This window comes from Saccopteryx leptura, chromosome 5 (genome assembly GCF_036850995.1).
Source record: "Saccopteryx leptura isolate mSacLep1 chromosome 5, mSacLep1_pri_phased_curated, whole genome shotgun sequence".
In the NCBI taxonomy this organism is placed as follows: Eukaryota; Metazoa; Chordata; class Mammalia; order Chiroptera; family Emballonuridae; genus Saccopteryx; species Saccopteryx leptura.
Genome location: NC_089507.1, coordinates 70,176,745 through 70,181,861, shown reverse-complemented (window position 1 = coordinate 70,181,861; position 5,117 = coordinate 70,176,745). Strand labels below are relative to the sequence as shown.

The following is a 5,117-nucleotide window of genomic DNA, read 5'->3' as shown; positions in this document are numbered from 1 at the left end:
TCCAACTGTGTTTATTTTGCATCCAGACTTACCAACATTTATTATGTGACCCTGTGAACACTGATTCTTTTTTTTTTTTTTTTTTGTATTTTTCTGAAGCTGGAAATGGGGAGAGACAATCCGACAGACTCCCGCGTGCGCCCGACCGGGATCCACCCGGCACGCCCACCAGGGGCGACGCTCTGCCCACCAGGGGGCGATGCTCTGCTCCTCCGGGGCATCGCTCTGTTGCGACCAGAGCCACTCTAGTGCCTGGGGCAGAGGCCAAGGAGCCATCCCCAGCGCCCGGGCCATCTTTGCTCCAATGGAGCCTTGGCTGCGGGAGGGGAAGAGAGAGACAGAGATGAAGGAGAGGGGGAGGGGTGGAGAAGCAGATGGGCGCTTCTCCTGTGTGCCCTGGCCGGGAATCGAACCGGGACTTCTGCATGCCAGGCTGACGCTCTACCACTGAACCAACCGGCCAGAGCGTGAACACTGATTTAAAGAGTCAATGAATAGTTGGAAATTTCTTTTAGTAGCCACATTCTGGCTGTTTGCAAAATTAATGCAAAGAATCTTTGAAAAAAGTACATTATCTATTAAAATCTTTTTGATTTAATCTAAAGCAAAACTTGTCTCTTTCATTTTCCTCTTCCAAAATATTTGTTGGTACATCAGAGGAAAATAGTCATGATGATTTCTACCTTATTGCGCCAATATCATACGTAATGGTGAAAAATTGAAAGCTTTTTCGTTAATATCAGGAATAAGACAAGGATGTCCACTCTCACCACTTTTACTCAACAGAGTACTGTAAGTCCTAACCAGAGCAATCAGGCAAGAGGAAAGGATTAAAGGCATCCAAATTGGGAATGAAGTAGAAGTGTCAGTTTTTGCAGTTGACATGATTTTTATGTAGAACACCCTTAAGACTTTAGCAAAATCTGTTAGAAACAATAAAACAAATACAATAAAGTTGCAAGACACAAAATCAATGTACAAAAATTCACTGCATTCCTATAACAATGAAATTTCAGAAAAAGAAATGAACAAAACAATTCCTTCACAACAAAAAGAATAAAATACAAAGGAATAAACATTTTTTTTTTTTTGTATTTTTCTGAAGCTGGAAACGGGGAGAGACAGTCAGACAGACTCCCGCATGCGCCCGACCGGGATCCACCTGGCACGCCCACCAGGGGCGACGCTCTGCCCACCAGGGGGCGGTGCTCTGCCCCTCCGGGGCGTTGCTCTGTTGCGACCAGAGCCACTCTAGCACCTGGGGCAGAGGCCAAGGAGCCATCCCCAGCGCCCCGGCCATCTTTGCTCCAATGGAGCCTTGGCTGCAGGAGGGGAAGAGAGAGACAGAGATGAAGGAGAGGAGGAGGGGTGGAGAAGCAGATGGGCGCTTCTCCTGTGTGCCCTGGCCGGGAATCGAACCCGGGTCCCCCGCACGCCAGGCCGATGCTCTACCGCTGAGCCAACCGGCCAGGGCCCAAAGGAATAAACTTAATAAAGAATGTGAAAGACCTACATACTGAAAACTACAAAGCATTATTAAAAGAGAAAAAAATACAATGAAATTAAAAAAAAGAAATGGGCAGATTTTTTGTTTGTGGGTTGGAAGAATCAAAGTAAAAATGCTCATATTACCCAAATGTACAGATTTAATGCAATTTCCATCAAAATCTCAATGACATTTTTAAGAAATAGAACAACAAAATCATCAGATTTGTATGGAACAAGAAAAGACCCTGAATAGCCAAAGCAAACCTGAGAAAAAAGAATGATGAAGCTGAATGTATCACACTACTGATCTTCAAATTATACTACAAAGTTATGATAATCAAAAGAGCATAGTATTGGCAAAAACAAAACAAAACAAAAAACAGACATGTAGACTAATTGAACAGAATTTAGAGCCCAGAAATAAAGTCACATGTACACGGGCCAATAATTTTCAACAATGGAGCCAAAAACATATGAAAAAAAGAAAGCCTCTTCAATAAATGGTGCTGGGAAAATTGGAAAGCCACATGCAAAGAGTAAAACTAGACTGCTGTTTATATCCATATACAAAAATTAACTCAAAAATGGATGAAAGACCAAAATATAAGGCCAGAAACGATAAATTACATATAAGAAAACATAGGTACTAAACTTACGGATGTTAGTCTTAAAGACAATTTTTTGAATTCGACCCCAGGGCTAATCCACTTACCTTGATGAATATCAGTGGCTCCCACTGATACCCCTTTCTTCCTTCATGTCTGTAATTTGTCTTCTCTGACTCTATAGCTTCCCAACTGTCTTCCCTGCATTCAGGGTCTTCCTTGTCCATTCTCTACATCCCCATGACTGCATGCCAATTTTTGCCTTCTGTCAATCTCAGCTCCTAAATAAATTAAAACTCTTTGCATAAAAGATTGTTACTCTGTGGTCCATTTCCTGCCACTTGAGCATTTCTTCCACTTCAACCTTCTTTCTTAAGCTTTATCCCAGTGTGTGTACATTTTCTCTCTCCCTGTAACACATCTCCCTACGTGTTTCTCTGGTTAATGTCAAAATTCAGATGTCATGTCCTCTGAGATGTTTGTTCTGAGACTCTGCCAGCCTGGATTAAGTCTTCCTTCTATTTATTCCTATGACATCCAATACTTACTTCTAATACTTACTGCCCTATGTCATAATTCTTTGTTTCCTTCCCTTTACCTTTAGATTGTAAATTCCTTGAAAGCAGGGACTAGGTCCTTTTTCTATATAATTCTAACAGCACAGGGCCTGGCACATAATAGGCATTCAAAAAAGTTGGGAATGCATGAATGACATACTTAGAATAAAGAACAGTTATCTCATTCCTGAGACTTATTTTAAAACTTAAGAGTACACCCCCCCCTAAAGAGATGAATTATAGAAAGAATACAAATTACTGTGTTACTAAGAGACTAAGAGTAAACCTATTATAAATCCATCTCCAGGAGAGTTCCATGGCCATGAAAAAGATGGAAAAGACCACTTGCATATTCATAAACAAATATTATTGCAAGCTTTCTTCAGTTTATTCTCCTGTAAGCCCATTTACCTCTCCTAAAGAAAGTTACTTGTTCTCCCTCGTCAGTCCACTCTTTCTCCACTTCCTTCTCTTCCCTACTAAGTTAGGTAGATATGACTCAAACTTGAACCATTTAGCTTCTAGCTACCTCCATGAGAATAAACCTTTTTTTTTTTCCTGTTAATTTGTCAGTTTAATTCACAGGTCCCCAGGAACTACAGGAGGTTTTCAGGTTATGACATTCTCTACATATGATGTTTTGAGTTTATGATGCTCACTCCCATAAAAACTTAAAAAAATTGAGATCTGAGTTTTTCAGCTTATGCTGTTAGTGTTGTAATTCTTTTTACATTCAGTTTTTTGCCATTTTTTTCTGTTACTACAGTACAATGTACAGAACAGTATATTTATGTCCTTTCCTTTTTCTGTGGCTTAGTTGTGTTTTTATGTTTTAGATTATGTTTTTACAACTGTGTTAGGATAGGTTAGTGACTTAAACTAGGGTATATTTTGACTGACACCAAAATTCGGGTTATATCACTGTCGTAGGAACAGAACCGTGTCGTAACCCGAGGACCCTCTCTCTGTATACCTAAGAGGGTAGAGCAAAATTTTTTCTCTCCCCAGACAGTTCATATGCTATGTATCAATATAGACTATAAACTTGTAGATTTTTATGATTATGGTCTCATATACCACAGTTTTATATCATACTCATCTCCTGTGGGATACATGAACTGATTAATTGTTTTTAATTTTTTATTATTTTTAAATCTCTTCTTCCTGCATGCCATTCCATTTGCCTTCTTCGCAACAAAAGATATATACAAACATAGAAATACATGATTATGTAAATATATAAAACTTCTTGTATTTGTCGTCTAGATCTTCAAAAGAAAAACCAGGCAATGATTCCTGCCTGTGAATCTCTCTTCTCTATGGAGCTAATCTAGGCGCCAGTCATAAACTTTACTGTTCTTTGATTTCTCAGACTCTAAATGTTAATAAATAGCCACACAATCCTTCAAGGCAATAAAGAGAGCTAAGGCTGGTCTGCCCAATAGAAGTGCTTGCTTTGATTTGAACTTTGCTCTCCTAGAGCTTCTTGTGTCACCATTTCAGTACATAAGAAGTGTGAAGAGTCAGCAAGGAAGATTGTCATAGTTACTAATTTTCGGCTGCTGTATTTGGCATTTAAAATTCAGAAGCAGCCACTGAAGCAAATTCTGCACTTCAAAGTTCTACCACAAGTGTGATTTTTATCTGGAGTAAAATTTCTAGGCTCAGTTTATATTATCATTTGGTTTATAAAGCTGATTATAATGCCTTGATTAAATAATTACTATATGAACAGCACCATACTCTTGGACTACAAAAGCCTAACATGTGGCCCTTCACTCTGAGAAATTTATAATATAATCGGCAAAATGAGAAGCTCAAACTACAAGTACTGAGGAGCTTAAAAATAATTACTGTGAATCTTGACAATAAAGACATGGAACATAGAGTTTTTTACTCTTATTAAACAATAACTAAGACTTTGAGTTTCTTCTAAGCCTTAAAGAAATTTTGGAGCAGTTTTTCCATAACCTGAAATTTAAGGGTAGATTATTACAAATTTGTATGGATTCATTCTAGAGAATTCTGAAGACTATTATAAATCAACACAGGCTGGAGAAACAAAACAAATTTGGGGTGCTAAGAAAGGCCCTTCCATAATTTTCAAGTGGTTAAGAAATGCTCTCTGTTACTGTCTCTCAGAGCACTGAGGCATGCTTAAAACCAGGGGGGAAATAAGACTGAAAAAAAAATTTGCCTGAGCCACTAGGGTACAGATAATGCCCCTCCTTTCAGAAAGATTACAGTCTATGGAAGGACACATTGTAAATAAACGTTCGTGAAAATACGTCTTCCCTACTTCTCCACCTTGTTAATTTTTTTTTATTCATTTTTTTTAGAGGTGGGGGGAGAGAGAGAGAGAGAGAGAGAGAGAAGGAGGGGAGGAGCAGGAAGTTTCAACTCCCATATGTGCCTTGACTGGGCAAGCCCAGGGTTTTGAACCGGCGACCTCAGTATATCAGGTCGA

General features: G+C 39.1%; 1 protein-coding gene across 1 annotated transcript in view; it reads right to left on the bottom strand.

The window, feature by feature from the left end:
* HERC3 (HECT and RLD domain containing E3 ubiquitin protein ligase 3) overlaps nucleotides 1-5,117 on the bottom strand; it is an 809,237-nt gene that overhangs the window by 550,014 nt on the left and 254,106 nt on the right. The gene's annotated exons all lie outside the window — the stretch shown is intronic.